The sequence below is a fragment of the Perca fluviatilis genome, chromosome 2 (genome assembly GCF_010015445.1).
Source record: "Perca fluviatilis chromosome 2, GENO_Pfluv_1.0, whole genome shotgun sequence".
In the NCBI taxonomy this organism is placed as follows: domain Eukaryota; kingdom Metazoa; phylum Chordata; class Actinopteri; order Perciformes; family Percidae; genus Perca; species Perca fluviatilis.
In genome coordinates, this window is record NC_053113.1 from 21462655 (window position 1) to 21479694 (window position 17040).

Genomic DNA, 17040 nt, shown 5'->3' on the forward strand with positions numbered 1-17040 from the left:
CAGCCGAAACAGAAATGCAAGATTATGTTATTGCCAGCAGTTCTTAGGCTATTCTTCCTTCCTCCATCTTTGCAAACACACTCACAGACACACGCCTATCTAATGACAGTATAATATAACTCACGTTGGACTTTGTCTAAGAGGAATAAAAACTGTTCAGCCTGAGCCCTGAGGGCAAAATGTTAAAAGTTAAACTATCCCTCAGACTCAGCAGTTATCAATCATCCCTAAACATTACAAAAAGTTTGATTTGCAATTCAGTGTTAGCTTAAGTGCATGTAAGCCTGGTGTCACACAATTTTACTGCACAATGAATAGAGCAGGTTTGAAGTCTCAAAGTAAGCCATTAATGCTCATTTTGTCCAAAGCTCCGAGTTTATTTTTCAGTTAAACGCAAATTGACAAAAATCTTTATGTAATTACTTCACTTTTACAATGTTGGAACCAAATTAGGTATAAATTCAAAAGACCAATCAACATAAAAACAAGAGAATACATAAAAGAACAAGATTTAACTGTTGCTAGGTAAATAGTATTGTGCAGATCTAACGAAAATCTCAGAGTCCCAGGGCGTCTTTCTGCACGTTGAACCCCAACAGAGCATTTCCAGCTTCCACACACTCTGTCACACATGGGGCTGAAAGAAAACACGAAAGAAGTGAGTGCAGCAGAGTAAATGTGAGTAAACAGCTGATTTTAACCAGCACACACTATTAAAAACAACAGATAAACACTTATATCATATTACCATTCTGGGCATGGAGCCATGACACCGCCTTCATAGCCAGAAGCTCCCACTCTTCCTGAGCATCCATCTTGAAACCATGAAGCCAGATCAGAGCCAGAATGGTGGCCCATACTTCCTGGTTCACCTAATTCACCAAATAAAAAAAACACACAGTCAAAAAAAACATTGAACAGGCGCTTCAGGAGGAAAGAAAAATCAAAGAGAACAAAACAGCAAAAAGGAAAAATCTTACTTCCTCACAACGTAATAATAAAATAAGACACTTAAATACTTCCACATAAAAATATGAATTAAATAATTGATGTTATTATATTTGACAATAACCCACCGATGCAGGCTTGGGCTTTTCCACCTCCTCGCTGGTCTTTCCCAGTGCAGCAGCCAGAGCTGGATCCAGCACCCAGCAGCCAGACGCCTTCTGGAGGGAGACCAGCTGCAGCAAAGGGTCTCTGGGTGGCTGCTTGGGCAAACAGCTTTCTGAGACTATCAAAGTGCAAGAATAAAGATCATCTTTGTGGATTATTATAACAGATTTCCTGAGGCTAAACATATTTGAGTCAATTACTAAAACATAGAAATGTGAGTCAGTGTAATCCAGGTCAGCATGCCAGTGTTTATATCTTCAAATTATATTATTAATCCCTATTTAGAATCCGGCTATTTAGCTTTATTATTACCATTCTAGTTAGTTTTCTTGCATAAATTAGGTTTATAGTGCCAACTTTGCATGTCTGACTAAGAAATGAAATAAATAAGTTTTTTCTGTCTTGACTTTGATAATTATGCAGATAATAAATAAAGAACCAGACAACATGTTAATGTTAACATGCTAACCCTAACCCAGAAACCCACCCCCGCTCCCCCTCTATTTTAATTCAAGGTAACCCGCAACCCATCCAACATCAGCAGGTGCTTCTTCAATAATATCTTTGTTACTTACCATCAGACTGGTAACAGTAGTCCCTCACTTAAAAAGAAAAAGAGAAGAAGGCCATTACAAAAAGGCAACCACAGTAAATACAAGGAACATAAATTGTAATACACGGAAATCCTCCATGTCTAAACTACTGGACCAGAAACTAGGGCAGAGTTTGATACAAATACAAAAAACGTAATTACATAAAGAAATGTTTCATTCATTAAATTTTTTCTTGTAAAATCTAATGGCTATATATTCAATAATGATTCATATTTCAACACAGCAACTTACAGTACATTATGAAGTTAATGAGGCTGTAACAAAAACGAATCATCAAAATCAGCCCTCACAAGTTCAATTGACTCCAGCTAGCAGCTTTTCCAGAGTTCAATTAAAAACAATTGAAATGAATGCTCATTTCACTAGTTTTTGTAGGAAATCTATACCCAGTTATATTAATATTAACTCAGAAATTAAAAGCCTTTAATACAGGTTTTACTACTAAATATTGCCTATATAAAATGACAAAATAATTCCATGTTTAATTTTTGAGTTTGTTTTTATTTTCTAACGTCCTGCTCATGTCCCTTGTCCGTGTTTTTTACAATATCCACATTAGTCATATATTGTCCTTAGCACAAATCTAATGTGGCGCTTCAGAAACATCATATGATTTGATAACTTCATGTTCTGATACCAGCTGTACTAGCTGCCCCCATGTGCGCGCACACACACACACACACACAGCTCCATCTTCCTCACTTGCTGCATGTCGCCAACAACCAAAACACACTATTGGCAAATCATCTCCTACTGTACACACAGTATTTAACATTCAAGCTGCACAAAAATCAAAGTGCAATCTGCCACAGAAATGTGTTTTGTTTTAATCACATCAATTTACTTTTTCTATAGAAACCCACATACGTGTGTTAGTGCCATTCAGCTTTTTTACTTACTAGGTATCAGACGAGAAATGGAATTACGATACTGCGGCATAGGCATACAACAGGCCATCATCCCTTCAAGATTTAAAAATAAAAAAAAGTGTATGAGGTCATGACATGAGACTTAGCAATAAAATAAATAAATACAAAATATTCAGTTCTTTGAAATATTCAAAATATCTCAAAAGTGCATGTGAACGTGAACGGATGTGCAAACCTGCTGTGAGCAGAGATCAAATGCCAGCTCTCAACTCCAAATGAAATTCAGATGAAAACTGATTTGTAGATTTGCAAATGATCAATGATTTTCTGAACTGTAAAAGCAGTACGTCATCATGCTTCTCTACACTATTATTCATAGTCAGCTACAGTATAGTATCTCTTTTTTTCTGTGGAAATACTCACTGGGTGTTGGAACATTTCTGACCACCAGAGGTCCTTGAAGCACCGCCTCGTTTTTCGCGGTCACTGGGAAGTGACTTGGCTGACGGCAGTGAACACCAGGCTATCTGCTCTCTTTCTCCTCCTTCTCCAGGGAATCAGATCCGGGTCGAGCAGCCAACCTGTGGACCGGTAATCTGCAGACAGAAGAAAGAATATAAACACATCTGCACAGAGATTTGCCATATTGGTTTTGCCATTAGTTGTTATCTATACCAGCGTATCCTGTTCAGGATCCTAGAGAGATGGAGCCTAACCCAACACACACTGAGTGAGAAGCAGGGTGCAGCCAGGGCAATGATATCATGTACAGGAAACCAATAGCACCTACTGTCAATACAGCCAATCTAAAGATGCCACATTACCTAATCTGCACATCCGTGATAGAAAACAAGAGCCCCCAGAGAAAACTCCACACAGAAGGCCCCAGCTACACTAAAGGCCTGTCAGCCAGGTCAGTAGTGGACACCAGCTCTGTATATGTATTCTGTCAAAAGCCATGTTATCGAAGTATTCATTTCTATAGAAATAAAAATACTTTGTATCTGTGAGCCCTATTTGAATAGTGCAAACACAACAACAAGTGCAAGGTAGTCATGGCATCTGCCATTTTGGTTCATGTGTGTGCAGCAGCGCAAAGTGCATAAGGGCTGGGTGAACTTTCAGCCAGTCACATCACTGGTCTCATTGCTCTGAAGCAGCTGAGCCAATCACAGTGATGCATCACAAAAGACTATTCTACAGGGAATCTAAGCTTTAATTGAGTCATTGACTCATGACTGTATTGTAACATGTTTAAATTTTAGAGAAATAGAACAAAGTATTTTTACGATATTGTTCAACTGCAGGGATCCTTATGTTTCTTTCACAACACAGTTAACATGTTACCATTGTCATTTTGATGTGTTTTATTTATATTTATGCAGCATTCTTTATTTCATTTGAATATAACAGAAACAATTCTATCATCCTGAGAAGTGTTTAAACCAATTGTATTAAAATATATACAAATACCTAATGTTTAATGTAACTTCACATGCTTTGTCAAGTATTGAACATATACCTGCAGTCTTTATTTATGTAAAAAAAAAACACAATTCAAGGTATTTTCTCCTGTAGTGAGAATTTGACAGAATGATTACCTTTATAACCATTTTCCTAATTGTGGTGTCAGCCACTGAGCCAGTAATGCCAGGTATCAGCACAATATTCTTTTAATAAATATTGTCATGTTTCATTTCCCTTGTTTATTTTTACCCAGTGTCCTCTGCAGGTTTGAGACTGAAGTGGAGCTGGTTCTGAGAGGGATGACCTGCCAGGCTGTACTTCACCGTCACACAGCCCTCCGTTGCCTCTGAATTCTGAGAAAGTGATCACAGTGTTGGAAAACTCTTACTATCATAATTACATACAAATCACTGCCATTCAAATGTTTCAAACCTGACACATCTATCCAAAGAGGTATTTCACTATGAGATGGTGCTGCTCTTACCTGTCCAGTGAGCTGGGCATAAACCAGTGACCTTTGACCCTGGAAAAGTGCTGTGATTGGTGGAGAGAGAGCAGTGACAGACACTCCCTTTGGCAAATCCCACTTGAATGAGATGTCCTCCACAGCTGGATGCAGAGCAAAACGCAATGACTGCATCACCTGATGATGAGTACGTACACTGTTGTTTTAAGGTACTGGAAAAATGATTTCTGAGTATAAATGTCCCTTTGCATTGTTAAATTTGACAGCTTTATTGTGTTTAATGTCATTCTTACTTTGGGTTGCATCCTGTCAGTATCTGTGATGAACTGAGCGTGACCTCCTCCTTCCTTGGCCAACCCGTTGATAAGAGCAGAGCTGGCCCCTTCCCCAATCCCAAAAGAGAAACACCTACAATACAGTAGTTTGCGTTAAATACACAAATCATTAGAACATGGGACATATTCTGGGTATTGTATAGGTCTTTGTTATGCTTTGTGTGCTTATGGTTTTACCTGTGGGAACCTGAATTCTTCCTCACCAGATGTATAACTTCTTTGGTGTTCCACACCTCTCCGTCAGTAAAGACAAATAGCTAGGGAGGAGAGTTTACATATTACTCTAAGTTACATCACACCCAGAAGTATGCAGCATGTGTTGAAAGTTCAGAAACACAAGTGGTTTTAACAGTAAAGTGTAAAGATCAAGGTGTGGTAAGAGTGAACCTGTTTAACATAGAACAGTAGGTGTGTGTGTGTGTGTGTGTGTGTGTGTGTGTGTGTGTGTGTGTGTGTGTGTGTGTGTGTGTGTGTGTGTGTGTGTGTGTGTGTGTGTGTGTGTGTGTGTGTGTGTGTGTGTGTGTATTACTTGTCTAGGTTGACTGGGAATGCAGGGCTGGCTGTAAATGTGTTTGAGGGGCTCAAGGATCTCTGTTCCTCCCAGATCAGCGCCCATCTCCTCAATTTTCTTCAGAGCTTCTTCCATGGTCTTCTGGCTGTACTCCACACTCTCACTGCCACCACACACATACATATACAAGCATTAACACCAAAAACAGGAACAAATTTGTTGGATTGAGTGTCATGAGCCAGTGACTTACGAGAAGATGTGTTCATGGCAGGACCCAAAACTGTAGATGTTGAAATAGCAGCCCATTGGTAAGCTCTTCAACAGGAGCAGCAGAGTTTCCTTAAGGGAAGAGAGAAAACATAGTGAAGGCCACTGTGTCATAGGGACACTGTGAATGATTTAATGACAGAACTAACACATAATGAATACCCTGGCACTCTTTATACGGGACCCATCCATACTGCCAGATCGATCCAGTAAGAACACAAACTCTCCACATGAGGCGACTGAAGACGTCACAGCCTGGGGGAACTCAGGGTACAGGCTCAGCATCACCACTGGATCACCCATCAGAGAGCCTGAAACACAGAGGAGAGACAGAAAAATAACCACAAATCTGTATTATTCCAACATAAGTAATGTATCAGTTGGAAGATGAAGATAATGAACTTCTTGCAAAGTAACACCATAAGGTTTAGCCCCAACGTGGAAGGAGACATGGACTCAGGAGTTCTTCACCTGGTGCTTTGATTTATTTCTTCCCCATTCACGTGGAAAGTGCAGTAGTGCAACGGTGAATTATTTATTACAAAAATATGTCAAAAATAACAAAAACAAAACAACAAGAAAACTAAGTACAAACTATTCAAATTATCATACCAAACGAATATTAAACACTCCAGACTCTGCCACTTCGACCCAAATCCCTGCTTGAAGATGAGAACAGGTGAATGAAACATGCAAACCTTTGGAAGACCTTGGGTAAATCCAATAACCCTAAATAAATGACTTGAAATTAACTGTGTATGTGTTGAATTTATCAAAACATGATTTCTGCTCCTTCGACTAGTACTGAAATGAAATGAAATGAAATGACATGAAATGACACGCCATGTGTCCATTGATGCTAGCCCACATGCTAATAGTAATGCTAACGCTAACAGTCCTATGCTAATGCTCATGCTAGGCTTAGCTTAGCATGCCAAGACCAATGCTACCACTGGCTTAAATGAAGGCATGGGGTAGCCCCATGACAAACACCTTCACTAATTTGTACTCACCAGGCTTGGCAGAAGTCTGTCCTGCCTCCACCACAGCAGTGGGCTGGTGGGCATCTTTGTAATAAATCAGCAGTTCAACATCTCTGTCAAACTTGTGTCCTGCAGCCAATTTGACCTGCAGTTCACAAAACACACTCATAAATATTAATAAAGTGATATATCATTTTCTCAGTATTGAGGAATAATCACACAGCAGAGAAATCAGCCCTCTACCTACCGTAGCCTGGGTTTGCTCTGTGTTGAGGTACTGGAGAGCGTCCAGGGGACAGTTGGACTCTACTTTAGAGACTGGACGGGGAGAGGACACTCGAGCAGAGAAAGACAGACTGTAGGGCACCAGAGAGGCTGGAACAGAGGTCACCTGGATACAAACATCTTCACTTCCTGTGAACAAGATCAGATAGGTTTGAAATGATGTAATTGAAGAGGCAGTAAGCAATCAAATCCTTTGGTCCGGTTGTAACTGTGAATGACCCAGGGAGACCAGAGAAGGGAAAAGAGCAATTACAATAATATTGGCAGGGCTGTCAAATACAAGTCTTTTAATGATTTTGAACAAGGAACACAAATGCAGACCATTAAACTTTTTTACAGACGCTGAAATTTGAAATCAAGAAATAAAATACATTATATATTTATATTTCAGTTCTGTCTTTCTTTGTAAGTTGATTGTGATTATAATGATGTATGGCTCTATCTATTTACTGATAACATAAAGTAAAAGTGCATGAACATGGTCACATCTCAGTACTTTTTGGTGAGTGGCACGACCATTTACAGTACAGCCTACAATAGAGGTTTGAGATATTGTGTTGTCCCAATAGAACGAACAAAGCATTTTTATTGGGCATGTAACTGTTGGGCAGGTGTGGTGTGCACTAAGCTGAAGTTTAAATTCCTGATGACGGTGTTTGCTGGGTTTCCTACCCCGAGGTTGGTAGCGAGGGTTGAGCACAGCAGGCAGACAAAATCTCAGCCCTTCATCAGCCTGCACAGCCAGCTCAGTGACGTACTCCAGCCTGATGGAGGCGCTCTCTCCTGGACGCAGACTGCCCACACTCAGAGAGAATATATCTGGACTCTGATCACTCTCCTCCAACAGGAACGCCTGCTTACCGGAGCTCAACGCATCATCGTACTCCTCACGAGCCTGGAGAACAGACGACACATGTCAGTAACATTCACTGGGTTTTCAGAGATGGCAAAAGTACTCACTTCCCGTACTCAAGTAGAAGTACAGATATTTTTGTTAAAAAATACTCTGGTAAAAGTAGAAGTACTGCTTTAACTTCTTTACTCAAGTAAAAGTAACAAAGTACAGGCTTGGAAAAAAAGTCTCGGAAGTGAATTTGGTAATGAAACATTGCAGTGTCTGGAATATGAGATTCTGTCGTGTCTCTAATGTGTGTGTATGGGGATTCGCTCAACCAATCAGCGCGCATCTCTAATGTGTGTGTATGGGGATTCGCTCAACCAATCAGCACGCAGCTCATCTAAATATTCATGAGCATACCATATTTGGAAGAAAAGGTCTTGTTACAAATAGGGCCAAAACACAGGGATGCATAAGGGCCAATATAATATCAACCAGGCCATTTTCAGCCCAACCAATGTTACATACCCCATTAGGAGACCACAAGGAACAGTGTGAAATACCCTATATAATCATTCTATCACCCCTTTCAGACTCTATTGTATTGAGTACATCTCTACTGTCCAGCTCACCTTCTGTTTCTCCTTCACCTCAGCTACAATCTCTGTCTGTCCAATCTTAGCACTGAAGTGACAGACAGCAGCATCTCCAGGCAGAGGGAAGACAAAAACAGCCTCCAGTGGTTTGTCCTCCTTGTTCTCATAGTTCAGAGTGGAGACCACTGTAGCCACATGGGCCCTCACCTCCAGCTCCACCTCCACCCTCTTCAGAGGAACTGACCAAGAAACAGGATAAAATCTTAAAAATGCACAAATGGTTAATGATACAAGTCAATGATTATACTATACCTAATTATACTTATTTATGTTGTTTCCTTCTCTTCTTATCCATAAGATTTTATGTTTAATTTTGATTAGAAAAACTCCTTTGCTGCCTCACTGTGGCCCAAACACACACTTACATGGAAAACTATCTGCACACATGGAGACACACCAGCAAATTCAGAACCACTTGTTCATACACTCGCGTGACAGAACAGATAAAAGTCAAATATACAAGAAAATACTTTAACACAAGCAAACATATGCAGTAAACCATGATACTGTTGATTTTACAGGGTGCTAAACAATTAACATCTGTTATTTAGGTGTAAATGTAGATCAAATAGTAAGGTCAACTCTTTACCTGGTTCCTTCTGGGCATTTAGTAGACCACAGTTCATCTTTGAACCTATGTAAGAGAAAGGGAGATTTCCATTTTCTAAAACTATTCATTTGCATCTATTTCATGTTTTAGAGATAGAAAAAAAAGACAACTACTGACAGTGAATATACCACAGACAGAACTGAATAATTTATAACAGTCTTTTTCAAAAATACCAACAACTCCCAAAAAGTTGTTACATAATAACAGTGTTTCCTCTATGTTGATTTGACTGTGGCGGCCCCTCACGGCAACATTTCTGCCCCCCACGGTATCAGAAATAGGGTTGCATTGTTAGAGTGCATGTCGGAGAATAGCGCGGACACACAAGGATAACTAGCCAGTTGAGATTGTGTGTGTGCGTCCTTGAGAACTGTAAAGTCGTATAACTTATGTTGTCAGTTCATTTACGTCTGATCTTTCAAATTTAAATTAAGTTAACTGGTGATTTTCGTTGTTTGTGTTTTTCACCTGTGAGCTAAATTGCACGTGGCTGTTGATTTCCATATAATAGAGATTGCTGAACACCCTTGCCTACGTTTGTATTGTAGGTGCATTATTTACATGCTGAAGTAGTGACACTACATTAAGATAATGTAATTAATAGTGGGTTTATTGTTATTTGCTACAGAATGCTTAGCCTATATGTCAAGATCAAAGTTGGCCTATATAGTAACTAAAAAAGTACAGTTCAGTCACAACTGAAAATATGCCTCACTGTCCCCACTGCTAAAAAATATAAGGAATAAGGAAATGCTTCTGCAGAAAAAAACTGAAAGAAAAAGGGTTGTTCGATACCATTATGCTACCAGTATCTGAAATGCCTCTAGTGCAGCAGATTAATGGCATATTTCAAGAGAATCATTGAAATTGGTATACAAGCATGACATTTGGCACAGATACTCTCTAAGGGTCACTTTTTGGGAAAAAGGCATTGGCCACCCAAAAATTCAAGATGGCAGCCATTTTTTCAAGATGGCCGCTATTTCTGTCAAATGCTTATTATGTCAATCGTTCAAACAGTGATGTAGGCATAACATTTTGTGAAAATACTCTCTTAAGAATATTTTTGGGAAAACGGTGCTTGTCCCTCAAAAATTCAAGATGGTAACCTTTTTTCAAGATGGTCACCATTTCTCTTGAATCCTTACATACATTTTTCAAATGGTGATGCTATCATCAAATTTGGTACAAATATTCTTCAAGGAACATTCTGTTATTAGGCCGGTTAAGACCAAAGGCATTCTATTCTTTCAGGCCTTTACAGGTTGTGATACTGTATCAGCAGGGCTCTCAAGTTTTGAACAGAGTTCAGAGTGAGATTTTGGCAGCAGGGGTTTGGGTGGGGATGGGGGTCTGATCTGATAAATGACACATAAATTCAAATAAAAAAATGTTTATTTAATTCAGCATTTCTTGTGTGTGTGTGTGTGTGTGTGTGTGTGTGTGTGTGTGTGTGTGTGTGTGTGTGTGTGCAATAATTAATACTATGCATTGTCTGGATAAAATATAATGAAATAGCCTGGGCCAAAGGTTTTCACAATGGGGGCCGGGAGGTTGTGTGGTAAAAATAAAAGGAAAGAAAAATATTCCAAATTATTATGGGTATTGTTATAAAAGTATTATGGGTAGGCCTATTATAAAATGGGTATCTTTATAAAAAATATAAAACTGTCAGAGTAGCCCTGCAGCTGATTCAACATGTAGCTATAATAATAATAATAATAATAATAATAATAATAATAGTCGCAAAAGCTAGCCAGTGTTTTCCTCTATGTTGATTTCTGCCGCCACAGTATCAGAAATAGGGCAGACGCACAACAGGGTTTCCGCTATGTACATGTATATAAAGTCATAATTACACAACTCTACAGAGCCATGTGCTCTACTGAACTCAAGCGATCTGTCATCCGCTCTCTCTCCCCTCAACTGGAACAGTGACAGGACGTCATCACTCGCGAAGTCATGGCAACCAGATAAACAACAGGGAGAGTACACTTGTCACTCAATCTTAGGCAAAGTCACAAACAGCGACGAAAGCCGCAACTTGAAATCCGCACTCACTCAGCTGGTGCGTGGCAGGGCCTTCTGAACTCTATGGGGAACTCACTTGATTCCTCTACCTGTTCCACTGTTTAAAAAATAGTGGCGCAACTTGGTGGGCGTTATCCTGGTAATTTCTCTGTGTGAGAAATACAAGGTGTGGCGTGTGAACGGGTTGAAATGTGTGTGTCTCACGCCCAATGCGTGAGACTTGAGAGGTATGGTATCAGCCTTTCGCAAAAACAAAGGCAAAAAAACTGCCTGGCAAACCTGGGACATTTTCCCTGAGGCCTCTCTCATCTTCAGCAAACTAAGTCAATACCCTCCTGTTCTGACTGATAATGACCTGGAGATCCATGAGAAGTTTGTGGTCCTGCTGCATGATCAATCAAGCACAGCTGTTAGTGTAGATGAGGCTAGACTTGACATGTTTGCCCGAAAGCAGAGGTCATATGAAGCTATTCCTCCAACAAGAGCAGCTCTGCTTCAACACACTAAACATGCTGCATATCAGGCAGGTTGCATATGGGGTCAAGCAACCCAGTGTCAGCCAGAAGCAGAGAGTCCTGCTGAATGGAAAAAGCTTGGTGAACAATGGGGGGTCTTCTGGACAGCAAATGCACCAGTTGCATAAAGTTGTGAACAACTAGCCAAGTGTGGCTGCAAATCAGAGTGCTATGGAAGATGCAAATGTTTTAGATTGGGTTTCACTTGCACAGAACTGTGCAATTGCAAATGTGAATAAAAAAGTAAGTGGCCTTGCGGTGGGCCAATTTCCTGATTCTGGACCGTGATGTATATGTACACCTTCCTGGATATGTTGCCCTTATGAATGTTGTCTTTATTATGACTCGGCAGGGCACAACCTCTCAATCTCAGGTTGGACACTCTAACCACGGCCTTTGAGTTGGTAAAAATGTGAATAGAACTTATGTATTTTTTTTTTCCAATCCTTCCTTTAAACTCAGTCCCAACAGAGTACACTATTAAAGCAACACCCACCTTGAAAAATGAATCTTGAATTTTTGCGCTTGCCTTTTTCTAAAAGTGTCACAGTATTTTTGCTAACATGCATGTGTGCATCAGTGTACATACTACCGAAATGACATATTGAATTTTTTAGTGGCCAACCCCTTTTTCCAAAATAGTGGCCCGAAGTGAACGATTTTTTTACTAATCTGCTGCACTACTCCGATAATGCTTGAAATTTTGGTTTATGTAGATACGCAAGTGTATGCACCGATCCAATTCAGCCCCCAAAAAATCTACTTTAAAAGTAGTTTGTTTATGTTCTTATTCCATTATGACTGATTGTCAAACCAGATAATAAAATTAAGTTGTATGCCATTAATTCTCTGCTATTTGTTTTACAAAAGGGTTTAACATGAGCCAGGCCATACAACAATTATAGCAATCATATCACATTCATACAGGATCCGTAATATACCGCTGTTAAAAAATAACAATATTTTTCAAGAAAGACATTCAGAGGCAAAAAGGGGGAGCATATTTTAGCCTTTTCTCCTCCTAGATTTAAAATGGTGAATTAGTGATGTTTTTTTTTAATCATGTTAGGCCTTGTCTGAATGTTTTTATTTAGACTTGTCATTGAGAAATAAAATATACAACACATTCTCACACCCAACTCGTAAAATAAGGACGAGAACGGGTTGCAACACATTCTCACACCCAACTCGTAAAATAAGGACGAGAACGGGTTGCAACACATTCTCACACCCAACTCGTAAAATAAGGACGTTCGGTCAGGAGCCTTTCTCGTTCTTATTTGACGTTAAAAGTCTCCTTTAGCGTCTCATGTAAACGTGCTTGGTCGCCACTATTGCCGTCCCTTTTTCGGAGAAAAACAACGGGGAAAGGACGCCTCAAAAGCCGGGAAACACACCGCGGGTGAAGCGCGACAATAACGGAATCGCGGAGGTTAGGTTTAGGAGAAAACCAACGGGGAAAGGACGCCTCAAAAGCCGGGAAACACACGCCGTAGACGGGGGAAACAAAAGAAAAACAACGGGAAAAGGACGCCTCAAAAGCCGGGAAACACACGCCGGAGACGGGAAACAAAACGCCACACGCGGGGCACGAACCCGAGTCTCCTGAGTGAAAGTCCGGTGTTTTACCCATCCCAACCACCGTCCTTACCCAGCAATTTCCCCTTACATACTACTCGCTAAATCTCATCCAACTGCGGCTCTCCCCAGTACGTTACACAAATACGCCGAAGGGTGCCTTTTTCGTCGCATCAGACGCTGAAGGACACTGACCAAACGTACTTATTTTACGAGTTCGGAATGAGAACGGGTTGAAATATAATATGCTGCTGCGCTTAACTTGCGCTGCTCGCACCATGGATGTATAACAATCATGGATAGGGTCACACTTGCACACATGGATGTATTAAGAGAACTTGCACATTCCAGACTTCCTGTAAAGACAGACCACGCCTATTCTGATGAAGTCAGACCAATCCAAGTCTCACACACTTTTATAGGGCCTACTCACCTATGTTAGGACAACAACCCAACAACCTCGACATATTTTTTTTACACTACCTGTGTGAAAATGACCGTTAAATTTAGGTTTAACTGGATTGCACCACTTTAACTTGAATGGAGAAAATAGTTGTACCAAATTTGTAGCCTAGAAATCTAGATGCTCCCTAGCGGCAGCAAATTTAATTTGCAGCCTTGATGTGGGTCTGGCTTGTCAGGCTACCAAATTTGTACTAGGGAGTACAAACTCAGGAGAAACTTTTGTTCATTGAAAGCAATAGGCTACAGTGTCTAACTGCCACACCCCGACTTGAAGGCCAGAGACGCACGCGCTCACTCACGCGCACATTGGCTACAATCCACATTTCCAGCTGTGAAAATAAATGTTCCGCATGTTCAGTATCTGAAACAAACTAAAACGATCTAAACCGATCTGAACTCGTCTAAAACTGCCTTCTTTTTTTCTTTCTTTTAACCATTCCAGATATATGACTCTATCTGGGCGGAAAAACTTACTGTCTTTACAGCCAAGACAGCACTGAGTTCGTTATATTTGATACTTAAATAAATACCTACCTTTAAAGAGAATGCTTAATCTGTCCAGTTAGTTTCCCCTTACAGATACGTGGTGTGAACTTTAACGTTGAACGTTACAAAACAGGACTAGACAACCACTGCGGACAGCTGCAATATGCCAATTTTGTTTTCATAGGATGGCGAAAGCACGTGGAAGGCTTAACCCGCTCTACTCTCCCTCTGATTGGCTAGTACTTGTTGCCTTCGTTGGTTGGGTTGGTTAGATCATTGACATATATATGGTTAGATTCTCAGGCAATATGAATGTGTAGGTGGGATCGGTTATGCAAAGCCAATCAGAGGCAGAATAGGGCGGGGAAAGCCTTCGCCACCCCTCAAAAAAAAACCTTGACAACTGAGTCACGTCTGTGAGATGCGCTTGATTCATGACAAAGCATCGGGTGGGTGGAGCTTCTATATATTAATATAATAATAATATATTGCTCTGTTTCTGTAACTAGTTTGCAGTTTCACTGGTCAACTGAAACACATAACTTACTACTTTATCTTGTATACCTAAATCATGAAATTGACTAAAATTAACTAGCTTTCAAATAGTGTCTAGTGTCAGGTAGCCTAACATATTCTCTGATTTTCAGTGGTAACTTCTGTCCTTGGCCATGTTTCCTCACCATCAACAAAGTAAATCTAAATCACACATGAAAGCAGACTTCTCAGCCAAACAGCTGGTAGCTGATGTTGTTATAGAAAAAGTCAAATTAGCAAGCCATTGATCTGTGTCAAGTGGTGTTTGAGCAGGTTTTCTGAGAGAAAAAGACAAAATAAAAAAGTGTTGGCATGTTTAAATAAAAAAAAATCCCCAAACAGACTGCAATGAAAGCAAGTGAATGCTTTTGGCCCATTTGCAGTTTTTTTTTTTTTTTTTGAAAAAAATTTATTTTAAAAAAACATAATTTTTTAATTATTTATTAAAAAAAATTTTTGTATTTTTTGACAGCCCCACGGCCCCGGGGGCCGCATGCATTGCAGAATAGCCAATAGGAAAGGGCTCTCTCTCTGAAATGACCTGTGATTGGCCAAAGTCTCCCGTCACAGCTAGATTTTCTAAAGGCTGAAAAATGAGTCAAGACGAGATGCAGAATTCTAGTTTCATCTAGATCTATAGTAGATCTATAGATGGATTTTTTCCCCCAACGATGCCAAAAATAAAGTGCCACAGCTTTAAAGGCTCCGTGCAATTACATGGCTGATGGATGAAGTGCAGTGCAGATATAATGAGGATATAGTCTCGCAATGCCGCACCTTCCTCCACAGCGCTGTGGTGCCTCTGGTGGAACATGTGTACGTTCAAAGGTTGTTTTAGTCGTCCAACTGAAAACTCAGATTGAACAGATAGTCTAGCTAGCTGTCTGGATTTACCCTGCAGAGATCTGAGGAGCAGTTAACCGTAGTCCTTGATAATCCACCGGAGTTTAAAATGCCAACACAAAGAAATAGGAAAGTGGGGAAGCCTCTAGCTCACCCAGTAAGAGCATTCGGCCCATGTTGGCTGTCCTGCAGCCCTTTGCTACGTGTCATCCCCCATCTCTTTCCCCTTTCATATCTAAGCTTTCCTATCTAATAAAGGCCTAAAAATGCCACAAATAAAATCTTAAAAAAAAAAAAGAGGAAAGTAACAGACATCCAGCTAAATGAGGGACATACCGTGGAATTTTCTGCGGCAAGCAATCCCAGAAGTGGAACGTTGTGTATATAGATTATAGTGAGGATAATGAGGTACAAAACCTTTTTCCATGTAGGTACATCTGGAGTTGGGCAACAAAAAATGTAAATAGTGCAAAGAGTAAAGTGCAATGCTCAGGGCTCTCAAGTTTTGAAGACAGGCAAGAGTGACACCCCCCAAAAAAAAAAAAAAAAAGATCATGGATTGGTGGCGGGTTGGACAAGTCGCAGGAATAGGGGTGTTTCATTAATATTATTATTATTAGTGTTTTTGTTGTTATTATTACTAATTGCTCATATTCAAACCAGAAAAGATTTGACACATGGCACTGACAGTTCAACCAAATACAAAGTATTTATTCAATTTCTGCATGGTTACTTATGATAATGGGGGGGTCTGGGGGTCCTCCCCCAGAAAATTTTGAGCATTAAACTCTTCATTTCCTGCATTCTGGTTAATTTGTATGCACATATTTCTACCTTTTTCTGAATCAATTTATGCTGGAAAACTTTATGTAAAGGTAAACATAGATTAAAATCCAAATATAAAAACATAATGGAATATATGGCAGTTAGGCTCAGGCATTCTGTATTGCTTTCATCTATTTATTCTCCTGTAGATCGACTTTTCTAATTATATCTGAGTCAGCACACATGTAGCCTTTAGGCATCATTTACTCTTCCCTTTTGCATCTTTTGTTGAGGAAGTAACCTCCTAAAATGTGCATATGACAATTATTCACGTCAATGATACATTAATTCATTTTAATGAATTAATAAACCCCTGGACTGTAATATGATTTGTTAGAGCAAGATTTCTGCTCATGTTCAAAACTTTGTGCACATTCAAAATATCTCTTTTATCTGAGTTTTGGAGGAGTCGTGATACTTTGAGAAAAATAAAGTTATAATAGTCAATATATTTCAGAAAATAATCTACCTGCACCATAGTCTGCTGTGCATTACGTGATTGCTCTGCTGATACGGTAGATCACAGACTGTCTGACAGACAGAGCCCCGTTTGGGTCTCTGGTCTCTGAATGAGCGAATGTTCAGGGAAGTGTCTGTATGCTTTGCTTTTTTTTCATTGGTTGCTGCATTAAATCTTACCCAGATAAAATAGTGCTATTTTCTGATTGGCTATTGTGTAGCCCCTCTCTTTTTTTTGTTTGGCTGATAAGTGGCAGACTCGACTTACACATTAAAAATGTAAGCTACAA

At 39.8% G+C, this 17040-nt stretch overlaps 1 pseudogene; it reads right to left on the reverse strand.

Moving 5' to 3' along the window:
- Positions 1-352: 352 nt before the first annotated feature.
- LOC120573872 lies at positions 353-14310 on the reverse strand (annotated as a pseudogene).
- Positions 14311-17040: the final 2730 nt, after the last annotated feature.